At 34.7% G+C, this 12791-nt stretch overlaps 1 long non-coding RNA gene across 6 annotated transcripts in view; it reads left to right on the forward strand.

The window, feature by feature from the left end:
- Positions 1–12791, forward strand: part of LOC147366670 (uncharacterized) — a 927553-nt gene that overhangs the window by 825410 nt on the left and 89352 nt on the right. For 4 of the 6 annotated variants that reach the window (XR_015168906.1, XR_015168912.1, XR_015168907.1 and 1 more), the window contains one exon: positions 3604–4618. The exons of the other annotated variants lie outside the window; for them this stretch is intronic. This is a non-coding gene — a long non-coding RNA (uncharacterized LOC147366670). Of the gene's footprint in view, positions 1–3603; positions 4619–12791 lie in introns of those variants that run through there. 6 annotated transcript variants of the gene reach the window in all.

Genomic DNA, 12791 nt, shown 5'->3' on the forward strand with positions numbered 1-12791 from the left:
GGAGGCAGGAAGATAACTCACGGCACCCATTAGCCAGTCTCTGAGTCAAACTCAGAGGTAGGGAGTCCTCAGCACTCCCTTTCACTCACTTGGAAGCCAGACTATGCCTTTTATCTATATTAGGTTTTCCCAAGAAAAGATTTATTGCCTCTCCTCAATGCTAGCAAGTCTCTGCTTTGTAGCATTGAAAGTACCTTACCCTACATGGGGGGCTTCCCTGGTAACTCAAACAGTAAAGAATTTACCTGCAATGTGAGAGACTCAGTTCAATCCCTGATCAAGAAGATCCTCTGGAGAACAGAAGCCTACCAATTCCAGTATTCTTGCCTGGAAAATCCCATGGACAACAGAACCTGGCAGGTTACAGTCCATGGGGTCACAAAGAGTCAGACATGACTGAGTGACTAACACTTTTTACCCTCCACATGTGTGAACAATTTTGCTTTTCTTTATTTAGGAGCCCTGTATCTTTCCCTGAGACAACTGAGTGGAGGTTTTCTCACTCTCCACAGCAGTAGTCATCTCTGCATCCATTACTCTAGGACCCTTGGCCCCCAAATATTTCCATTCCTCTGATGAGATGGAAGTATTTTGCTTCTCCACTTCCTCCCATAATCAGCATTCCTTTTGCTGGACAAGGTCAAGATCAAGGGAGGGTACCATGGAATTTCTTGAGTTTCTCTAAAGGCTGATGTGTTTTCTTCTACCTGTCCCTCTGAAACAGTGGACTTTTGCCTGCTTTTATGGTACCAGACACTTGCCTAGCCCTCCCTCAGCCACTTATGATTTTCCATTCCTGGTAGAGAAGTAAATGTTCATGTAATTGTCTATTGTTCATATTGATTTTCTTTATTTCAATAATGAGTTGAATTGTATTATTATTTTCTTTTTTTTTCACTTTAATTACTTATTTTTATTGTTTCCTGTGCTTTGCCCAAATATTTTGTTTAATTTCTTTATGCATACATGCAGGCTACTCCTTCTTCTGTAGTATAAAACAAAGTAGAAACAAATTTTATTTAATAACGCCAGGCAATTCTCTCCTTTGTCTCTGATTTCCTTCCTCTCCTCTCATATTTCTTTTTTTAAATTTTATATATTTTTAAACTTTACAATATTGTATTGGTTTTGCCAAATATTGAAATGAATCCACCACAGGTATACATGTGTTCCCCATCCTGAACCCTCCTCTCCGCTCCCTCCCCATACCATCCCTCTGGGTCATCCCAGTGCACCAGCCCCAAGCATCCAGTATTGTGCATCGAACCTGGACTGGCGACTCATTTCATACATGATATTATACATGTTTCGATGTCATTCTCCCAAATCTTCCCACCCTCTCCCTCTCCCACAGAGTCCATAAGACTGTTCTATATATCAGTGTCTCTTTTGCTGTCTCATATACAGGGTTATTGTTACCATCTTTCTAAATTCCATATATATGCGTTAGTATACTGTCTTGGTGTTTTTCTTTCTGGCTTACTTCACTCTGTATAATAGGCTCCAGTTTCATCCACCTCATTAGAATTGATTCAAATGTATTCTTTTTAATGGCTGAGTAATACTCCATTGTGTATATGTACCATAGCTTACTTATCCATTCATCTGCTGATGGACATCTAGGTTGCTTCCATGTCCTGGCTGTTATAAACAGTGCTGCAATGAACATTGGGGTACACGTGTCTCTTTCCCTTCTGGTTTCCTCAGTGTGTATGCCCAGCAGTGGGATTGCTGGATTATAAGGCAGTTCAATTTAAGTGTCTTGCAATTCTGATGTTTTTATATTTCTTAAGTCCCAGTTTGGCATTTCAGCACTAAATTGAGTGCAGATAGTCATCAGTTATGTGAATAAAGTATTTTGATTGAGAATAAAGTTGCTGGTGTATTTGGGATATTGGTGTATTTTGGAGCAGGAAATGGCAACCCATTCCAGTATTCTTGCCTAGAGAATCTCAGGGATGGGGGAGCCTGGTGGGCTGCCATCTATGGGGTCACAGAGTCGGACACGACTGAAGCGACTTAGCAATAGTAGTAGCAGCAGTACCATAATGTAAAACCCCGTCTAGACTTAACAAGAAATGGCTCCTCAAGTATTCCCATTCAACAAAATACCATTCTTATGCTTATTATCACATTCCTTTGTTACTGTAATAATTACCTCCCTCATCTTCCTCATTTCACGTTCTCTGCCTTCTTTAAAATATACTTTGACTGATTAGTCTATTTTGAACACTGGTGGACCATATTTTCCTCACAGACTCATCAGAGTCAATCCTGCCTAAATTCTAAGTAATTTCTTAGAATTTCCTTTCAAATCCAAGTAAAGGTTAAATATTTCCAATAAATCTCTCTTATGCAGCAGTAAGAACTTACATCATTTTCTGTCCTTTTTGCTCAAGCTCAATAATGTAGTCTGATTTGAAAACACTCAAGTACATTTGTTTTTTCAATCTGAGTATAAAATATTTTAATCTGAAAATAGTACCCTAAATTAGAAACACCTTCTTCTCGAGACACTTAAATATTTTACATAACTCTTGTGTTTATTCACAATCTAGCATGAGAAGAACACCATCATTATCATCATAACCTGATACTTCTGCTTGTGTTAAAAACAATGGTAAATAGTCATTGAGAAACTACTATATACCAGACACCATGATTCATTTGATATACATCACATTGTAAGAACTGAATAACTAGGTACTATTATTATCCCTATTTTATAGCTAAGCATATTACGTCTTAGAGATATAAAGTAATTGGCCCATATAGCACAGGGAACATTGGAATTCTGAAATTCTCACCATGCTGGGCATATGATAGGAAAATCAATTCGTGTGAAATGGCTTAACAAGTCATCTTAGGTGTCAGACAGACTTTCAGGTACTGGGCTGAACTTCAATATAACTCTGAGATTGTGCTCAATGTGGGATACAGTTTTCTGTATCATTTGCTTCACCTTATAATGCTTTGTTGAAAATGATATATTGATATTTCAAGTCAGACACTTCAGCAAATTAAATTTCTTTTTCATGATTAAAAATTTGTGTTGAATATAAAATGTTAAATAATATCTATAGATTAACAAAAAATAATTCTGATCTTTAGTTATAATAACTAAAGAGGCCATGCATTTTCCTTTCTTTTTCTCACTTCTACTCTCTTGTCCTCTCTTTTTTTTATATTTCTAGGTTCTTTTAAAAGACTTCTATGTGAAAGTGAAAGAGTTAGTTGTTCAGTTGGTTCTGAGGTTTGGGGATCAATGGACTGTACCCCACCAGGATTCTCTGTCCATGGGATTCTCCAGGCAAGAGTACTGGAGTGGGTTGCCACTCCCTTCTCCAGGGGAACTTCCAAACCCAGGGATCAAACACAGGTCACCTGAATTGCAGGCAGATTCTTTACCATATGAGCCACTAGGGAAACCCTTTTTAGAATTCTTAGAATTCTGTTAAGTATGGACTATTTTTAGAATTTTTAGAATTCTATAAGTATGGAAAATTTTTGGATCTCAATAAATACATGAATCTGAGAATTAACCAAATATCCAAAGAAAGTGCTTCACTTAGGATGACATTTTTTTTTTTTTATTACAATTAGGGATGAAGATAGCAAACTGCAGCTTGTACTTGTGTAAGGATCCAGAAACAGGAAGGGTTCCACCTAGAATTTCTGCTCTGCAGTCAGGAATCTCAACCACCTGTATCCATGGGAATCCTTTGGAGCCTGACCAAACACAGATCCATCTGAAGAGAAGCTGTGAAGGTTATAGCTTTGCTAAAGATGCTTAAAGCCCTTCAGTGTTTCTCCATTTTCCCCAGATGTTTTCTTTCAAATAGAATTATTTTTTAGAATGTATTGCTTGAGGAAAACAAATACCAAGATCTTCTGGTAAATATTTTTTAAAAGAGAAGCTTTATTTCATATTTAATTTATTTACCTAATACTGTAGCTAACACTTCATGTCCAACACATGCTTTTTAATCTTCTAAAAGTAGGAGAACCAGTTGTCTCTTGGGTAGCTTAGCTTAGAAAAAAAATAAAAAGAAATAATCTCCAGAAGAAGTTTCTTGATCTTGGCATTAATGTCATTCTGTCATTAAATCAGGTTTCTATAGCACCTCATGAAATGCAAATGTAAACTGAGCTTAGATGCTTTATATGAAGTACTTAATTACTATTAGAAAAAAATAATAATAGCTATCAGATAAGGAAGTCTAGTCAGCATTATTTAAATTATATTCTTTCTGTCTCATTTCCTTCACTATTTTACATATATGAGCTATAAAGCAATGTGATGGTGGTTGGCTAAATGGTGCTTTTGCACACTTTGTTAGTAAAATAAGATATAATAATAATGATAAAATTGGCTAGTTTTGTAATTTTTTTCCAGACAAATCTCATTGAAAATGAGAATTGTTTGTAGCTTTTTTTTAACTTTACATTGGGAAATCTTGAATGACCTTATCTGAAAGTAGGGCTCTTTTAAGTATATGCAAGCATGTGAAATAACATCAACACTCTATAAAATATATTCTATTTTTTGTTATCTGTGCACTTTTAATCTGGTAAAATAAACCTAAAATAAAATGTATTTATTTAAACATTTTTAAAATGCATAGTTCTGTGGCATTCTTAATATTCTTAATATTCACATTGTTCTGCAACTATCAGCACCATCCAACTCCAAAACCTTTTTAATTTTCCAGCTAGAACTCTGTCCATTAAGCATTGACTCCTCATTCACTCCTTCCCCCAGCTCTTGGTCACCACCACTCTGCTTTCTGTCTGTATACATTTGATTACATTAAGTGACTCATGTGACATGATACAATACTTTAGGACTGGCTTATTTCACTTAGCATGCTGCTGCTAGCTGCTAAATTGCTTCAGTCGTGTCTGACTCTGTGCGATCCCAGAGATGGCAGCCCACCTGGCTCTGCCGTCCCTGGGATTCTCCAGGCAAGAACACTGGAGTGGGTTGCCATTTCCTTCTCCAATGCATGAAAGTGAAAAGTGAAAGGGAAGTCGCTGAGTCGTGTCCGACTCCCAGCAACCCCATGGACTGCAGCCCACCAGACTTCTCCATCCATGGGATTTTCCAGGCAAGAGTACTGGAGTGGGCTGCCATTTCACTTAGCATACTACCTTCAAATTCCATTATTGTAGCATGTGTCACTTCTTTTAAGGTGGCATAATATTCCATTGCATATATATACCACATTTTATATATTATTTATCTGTTCATAAACACTTGAGTTGCTTCAGATCTTTGACAGTGAACATGAATGCACAAACATATGTGCATCTCCCCATTTTTAATACAAAGTGAATTTTACATTTTAAAACTGTATCAAAATAAAAAAGCACAACATTAGTAAAATATTAGAAAGTAGTTTATAGGGAAAAAGAAGAGTAATTGAAAAAAGTCAATAATCAGTGTAAGAGAATTTCAAGAGGTGGAAGGAAAGAATATCAACATACAATTTAAAAGTGGTTAAAGCAGTAGGTAGATAATTTTCAGATGTAGTAATATACCTGCCTATGAGCTGGTATTTCTGTTCCTTTATTATTCTAGTTTTCTAAAGGTATATGCAATTTGACAGTTTTGCAATGTTGCTTATAAGCTGAAATGTGACTTTTGTTTGAATATATTATCCTTGAAAGCCAGAAGAGTGTTACTGAGGGCAATTATAACTTAATATATGATAGAGTCTCCTAAACTTAGAAGAAAAAAAAATAGTTATTTTTGAGGCTCAATTATATCATCCAATTAAATTGTCATTTAAAAATACTTGTAATCAACAATAAGATAGCTAATTTAAAAAATAAATAACATTTGCAATTGTGTGAAAATATGCAGTATAAAGGATAAATCTGAAAAATATGGGAAACATCTGTACACTAAAGTCTACAAAATATTGCTGAAAGAAACTAAAATCATTTAAGCATAGGTATGAGACCTATGTCTCATAGGTATGAGACCCAATATTAAGATGTCTAATATTCTAAAATCAATCTATAATGATAGCCATCAAAATTCTAGATAAATTTAAAAAAAAATAAACATCATGATTCTAAAATTCACATAGAAATGCAAAGGACCTAGCGTCTAGAAAGCCAAATCACTTTCAAAGAGATCAAATCATCACTAATACCACCTGATTTTAAGACATATTATAATGTTATAGCAATGTTAGTGTAGTACCAGAGTAAAGATAGAAAGCAGATTAAAGGAGCAGCATAAATAATTCAGAAATATACATACAGGCACTGATTTTCAACAAAGGTTCAAAGGCAGTCCATGGCATAAGAATCATATTTTGAACCAATGATGCTGAAACATCTAGATACCCATATACAAGTGAATAAGAGAGTATTTTAAACGGGAACTGGGAAGCTTTTGTTTATATTTTGTATTTCTTCTTGATTCTGTCTTGGGAGGTTGTACTAGGTAATTCTTTCTAGATGTTTATGGAACTGGGAAGCTTTTGAAGTAATGGACATATTCATTACCTTATTCATAGAATGATTATTTAATGAGTTTATACATACTGCAATTTTCATCTTGTACACTTCACATATGGGCAATGTGTTAGTGTGATATGTCAATTACACATAAAAAAGCTATAAAATGTCCCCATGAGATGCATTTAGTATACATTTTACTATATTTAAATAAAAACACATATAAAATACAACAAAAGGTTTCATTTATAAAGTAAAAAAACAAGTAAAAATATATAGGCCAGAGATATAAGTAGTATTTTTTTTCAGTGCATTCTAGGCTTGTTTTACTATTGAGGGGCATTTGTATGTGTAGCAGTTAAACAATGAGAATTTTTGGCTGGTATAGAAGAAAATGATTTCTAGTCAATGGGACTTATAACCTCCAAGGATTATGGCTTCTGGTCTTATTGGTCACAGATCGTACTAAGTTAACCTGAAAATCTTATTTTAGAATTGACTGTAAACAACTAATTCTTAAGTGTTCCTTGGAATGATTTTAACATGTTCCTGGAACTCTCATCACTTAGTACATTTAATATTATTTTTAATATCGTCTTACTTTATATTTTGACCAGAGTCATAATTTTACCTCTTTGTAAATGATACTTTAGCAAATAAAATAAATAATGTAAGAAATTAGATAATAAAATAAATATTTTATTTTGTAATGTTTCAAGTGTAGAGTGATTCCTGGGTTCTCCAGGTGGCGCTAGTGGTAAAGAACCTGGCTGCCAATGCAGGAAACATAAGAGACTTGGGTTCCATCCCTGGGTCAAGAAGATCCCCTGGAGGAGGACATGGCAACCCATTTCAGTATTCTTGCCTGGAGCATCCCATGGAGAGAGGGGCCTGGCAGGCTACAGTCCATAGGGTTACACTGAGTCGAACATGACTGAAGCAGCTTATTGTGCACACATGTGACCTCTAGTATACAGTTAAATTCAAATTTCATTCAAGATAGTAAGTGCATAATGAATTACGTTAATAACAAAAAAATGACTCTTGAAAAGTGTTAAAAACTGTTGTAGAGTTAGGGTCCCATGCAGTGCTCTTTTTGCATAAAATATCCAAGGAAGTTTTCTTTGCTCATTTTTCATATCTATGGTACCGTAGATAGTACCCAATACTTTAGAAATAAATACATTATTAGACAGCAGTACAATAAAAAAGGCTAGATGCATGGATCTATTATTTTGTCAGAATTTTAATCAGTATGAGGAATAGTACTACTTTTATATTCTATTATACTGCCAAATTGTAATGCAATTACCGTCCACTTTAAACTTTGGAATGCTAATTTCAAATTTCCAGCTTCCACCAAATTTTCAGGTATGAATTCAACTATAGTATCTTACCATCAGCCACATTCCTATCAACTTAGAAACCATTTTTTTTCTTTAAACACATTGTTTTCAGTAAAAGAAAACATCACTTTCTCATGTTTTAACAAGAATCTTTAGCTTCACGCATTTACTACTAGAAGGGAGATGTTAACTTGAATTAAATTACTCTCACATAACTTATGATGGAAAAAAAAAGTTTTCTTTTATCTTAATATTTATAATTTTTATTGAAGGAGTTTATTTATTCATGCCAGTGTAGTATGGTATAAGCTCTTAAATAAGATGTGTCAAATCTATTACAATTCCAAAAAAATCTAAAATTTATTCTATTATGTATTTAAATTTGTGTAGTTTACAATAATGGTAGCTAGCTCATCTGTCCATGAATTTCCCAGACAAGAATACTGGAGTGGGTTGCCTTTTCCTCCTCCAGGGGATCTTCCCAGTCCATGGATCAAACCCTCATCTCCTACAGGGGCAGGCATATTCTTAACCACTGAGCCAGTAAGGAAGCCCACGTTATAATTTTATACTAGATTACAATTTGTGTACGTTTATCAATAAGCACAAACCATTGGTTCACCTAATAAACACACCCAAATCAAGATGGTGCTTTTCAACCTATCAATATAAAGGGACCCATGGAAAGCCTATTCAGAAAGGAAAAAAAAAAAAAATTACACAGCTGTATATGATGATGATTGGCTAAAACTTTTGCATTTTTCCACATATTTTATAGAAATAAACATGATTTTCTTCTCAACTTGCCTGTATAAATGTTCATTCCATTACTGAGTAACAAAAACTTGCTTATGTTTTACATGGTAGGCATGTTTGCTTTTTTACTTAACAAGTAAGTTACTGTTGATACTGTTTCCTCAGTTAAGATATCAGCCAATTTTTTTTCCATTTGTTATTCATTAGGAAAGCACATACGATAAAGTTAATTTCAAAAATTATAAAATAATGTGTAGATTTTTTTCAACAAATAATTACAAATACTATAGTCTGGTCTATATTGATAAGTGAAATTTTCATTTTTTTTACAGCTAAATTAATTCAAATATAAAAAAAATCTTAACATTTATAAGTAGGAAAAAAGTCAAATTAAAATTTGATTGCTGGGTTGTGCTATGCTTAGTTGCTCAGTCCTGTCCAACTCTGCGACCTCATGGACTGTAGCCCTCCAGTCTGTGTCCATGGGGATTCTCTATGCAAGAACACTGGAGTGAGTTGTGATAACTTCTCCAGGGGATCTTCCCAACCCAGGGACTGAACCCAGATTTCCCACATTGCAGGCAAATTCTTTGCAGTCTGAGCCACCAACAAAGCTCTAAAATTTGATTAGCTGCATTTAAACGAATTATATAATCAAATTTGAGAACTTCCATACATATTGCTGCTAAAGTGACTTTAAGGAACATGTGCAAACCAGTAAACTAGGTAAAAGCATTGAAGACAGTTGACATAACATATCTCTGACACGTGTGGGTGGCTCTGTGTCATTTAGGCACACATGTTCCCTTTCCCTGATGACACTTTCTCCAGTTTAATGCTCAAATATCTCTCAAGATTTTCTTTTCTCTTCGCTTTTTATTTTTCCTTTTTAAAAGTTATTGTTTAAGATTGCTATATTGTTCACCTGGCTTTTTGCAATAAGCACCAACATCATCGTTTTTACCTTTGATATATGATTTAATAGTTTAATATCTGTACAACTACCATTGTTGACTTTTTAAAATGTATTATGTTGCAACTGTATACATCTTTCAAAAGTCTTCTATTTCTAAAGAAAGGAAATCCAGACTTCTGAGTCATGCAAAGCAGGTACATCAGATGTTATTTCTGCCTACTGTCCTATTCTTCATTTATTATACCTACTCTACCCTTTCTGTACAGTTTTTCTAGATTTCTTAGGATAGATTATTTTATCTCTCAAAGCATGATTTCTTGGCTAAGCATAAACACTAGTGACCTGAGGTGCTTGTTTGTATTTCTCTTTTCTCCAGTACACTGAGAATCACTGAAGATTAACAAGATATGTTGTTTATTTATGCCTCAAAATGCATTTAATGAACAGACTTATAGTAAATACTCCATGAAAGTCTTTTTGATTAATTAATGTAGGAACATATGTGTAAAAAAGTTTGAGCATATGTGCATGGCATACAAGATCTAAACTCATTTTCACATACTTTTGAAAATAAAAGTGTAAAAAGCAAGCATTAAGCTAAATATAATCACCCAAGTAAATCCATTTGTTTCATCAGTGTTTTTGTGGCATTTTTTTATAAGACATTAAACTGAAACAATAGTAAATTTTCAAATCATCTCACCAATTTATAAGATCATTAAGTATAGAAAAGCCATGTAAATAATATTCTTAGATGATATTGATTTTTCAAAGTTTTCATCAAATAGTATTAAGTATTCTTGAATTCTTCACTCTACCAGCATTCTCAACATAGGACATTCTCCTTATAGCATCATATCTTTAGAAATTGCAAACAGGCCACCAATTATGCACATAATATGTACTGAAGAAAGCTCATTTTCTTGTATCTTAACAAGTGATTCAGCAAAAGATTGATTATTCTGAGCAATTTCAAGGCTATAACCAGCCCTAATGTCCTTAAAATGAAGTGATTGGAAATTCAGCAACATTTAATTTTGTGATAAGACAATTTAATTTAGAACTTCCTGACTTCTGTGTCTTTACAATTTCAATAGTTTCAGTGGTGAACTAACCAACATGGTTTTCTAATAGAGGATAATATTCAAAAAAAAAAAAAAGAAAAGAAATATCAAGTTCAAGTTAACAGAAGGGAATTCTGTGCATGTGTTTCTCATTTTGCACAAGTTCCCCAAGCTGGAAATTCCCTATCTTCCTATTTACAAAAGGCATATAAATACTTAATTAAGATAAAATAACCCAAATACATAGTTGCCCTTTAAAAAGGTTTCTTCTCATGTAAAATATTCTCAGAGATTATATAAATATATACACTTTAGATATAAATATGTATGTGAATCTGATCTATAACAGTCTTATAGATTTTTAATATTTAATAAGCCTCTTATTTTAGAAAAGTTTTTTATTTGCAGAAAATTTTCAAGGATGGTTCAGACAGTTCCCATAACCTGATCCAGTCTGAGAATACACTGAGGGATGCCTGCTTCACTGAATCTGGTGTTAGTTCTTTTTAAAGTAGGACTGCCAGAGGTAGTCACAAAACTTGGCTTGTTAATAGCGATGGGGATGATAGGTCCCCAGAGGAATAGAGGTCAAATGGAAGCCCTTAACTGCCTGAAGCCACAGTGCCATATTTATCATAGTAATGACAAGCTTACAGGTGCTGCCATGAGGCTACACCTGCAGAGAGTTCTAGAGACGGTTAATATGAACACAAGGATGTTATTAGGATAAAATACATGTAGCGAGTGAAGATTCTGCTTAACATTTGCAACTAGAAGAAACCATGAATTTAAGAGCAAAATGTTTACAGCAATTTCTATATTAATAAGTCACAGTACTTCCTTAGTCTGAGCCAGTATTCAGATACAAAAATTATTGATTGAAAAGGTAGTCAGCTCCCAAGAGAAATGACCCCACAACACTTCAGCAAGTATATATTATGATAATTATTCCAGCTTTGCACTCAAATAAATCTATAGCCATTTATTTCATCAAATTTATTATTTGGACAGGGAAACACTAGGACATTTCAAGAATGTTGCATGATGCATCTGAGTTGATACTGACAACCAGAAATCTGAAGCATCAGTCCCACATCCTCTTAGAGTAAGATCATACAGAGGCCTAATTAATAAATGGAGTCCCAGATAAAGTTCACTGGTTCAGTGATTCACCCACTTGTAGTTTTCCTAGCCCCTGAATGTGTAGTCTTCACACTAGGTCCTTGACGAGTTGTGTAAGAGCTGTCAGAGAGAGAAGGCCAAGTTGAAGCCTCTGGATCTATTCTTCTCACCAGCCAAGAGAGTAAATGTCATATCGCATCTCAAAGTGGAAGAAAATGAAGATGGTGGTCATAAGTTCCACCTTTAAAGATCTGAATGATGTAAGAATGGCTGTCCTTATGTTTACATTTAATGGACATGTCTGATTTCTGTAGACATGAGAGGGATCCAGGAGGATGATTATGCAACCAGTGGCAATCCACATCAGAGCAGTCTTACAGAACACAGTGTGTTGTTGCTCAAACAGATTAATAAGACCTCAGGTATATGATATGTGGCCATTGATACAACAAATGTATTGCTTTCTATTTAGAAGAGAGAATCAGAAACAGTATCATTTGTGTTGAATGGACATCAGTATTTACTCACAGTTTTGAACTAGATTTATGCTAAATCTCTTACCCTCTGTCATAATATAGCCACAAAAGATCTAGACCACTTAAATATCCTGAGGAATACCGTAATACCACATGAATGCAATATGCCAAGAAAATCATGTTTATTGACTGGGATTAAGAGATGCCACGATGACAGACATTGCTCTTCAGTTGCCAAGTCGTGTCTGACTCTTTATAACCCCATGGACTGCATCATGCCAGGCTTCCCTGGCCCTCACCATCTCCTGGAGTTTGCCTAAGTTTATGTCCATTGAATCAGCGATGGCATCCAACCATCTGATCCTGTGTCATCCCCTTCTCCTCCTGCCATCAGTGTTTCCCAGCATCAGGATTTGTCCAGTGATTTGGCTGTTTGCATCAAGTGGCCAAATTATTAGAGCTTCAGCTTCAGGATCAGTCCTATCAATGAGTATTCAGAGTTCATTTCCTTTAAAACTGACTGGTTTGTTCTTGCAGTGCAAGGGACTCTCAAGAGTCTTCTCCAGCACCACAGTTCAAAAGCATCACTTCTTCAGTGCTTAACTTTCTTTATGGTCCAGTTCTCACATATGTACATCAC

Source organism: Bos grunniens, chromosome 8, assembly GCF_055505025.1.
Source record: "Bos grunniens cultivar Pamir isolate PY7600 chromosome 8, Bosgru_T2T1.0, whole genome shotgun sequence".
Taxonomy (NCBI): domain Eukaryota; kingdom Metazoa; phylum Chordata; class Mammalia; order Artiodactyla; family Bovidae; genus Bos; species Bos grunniens.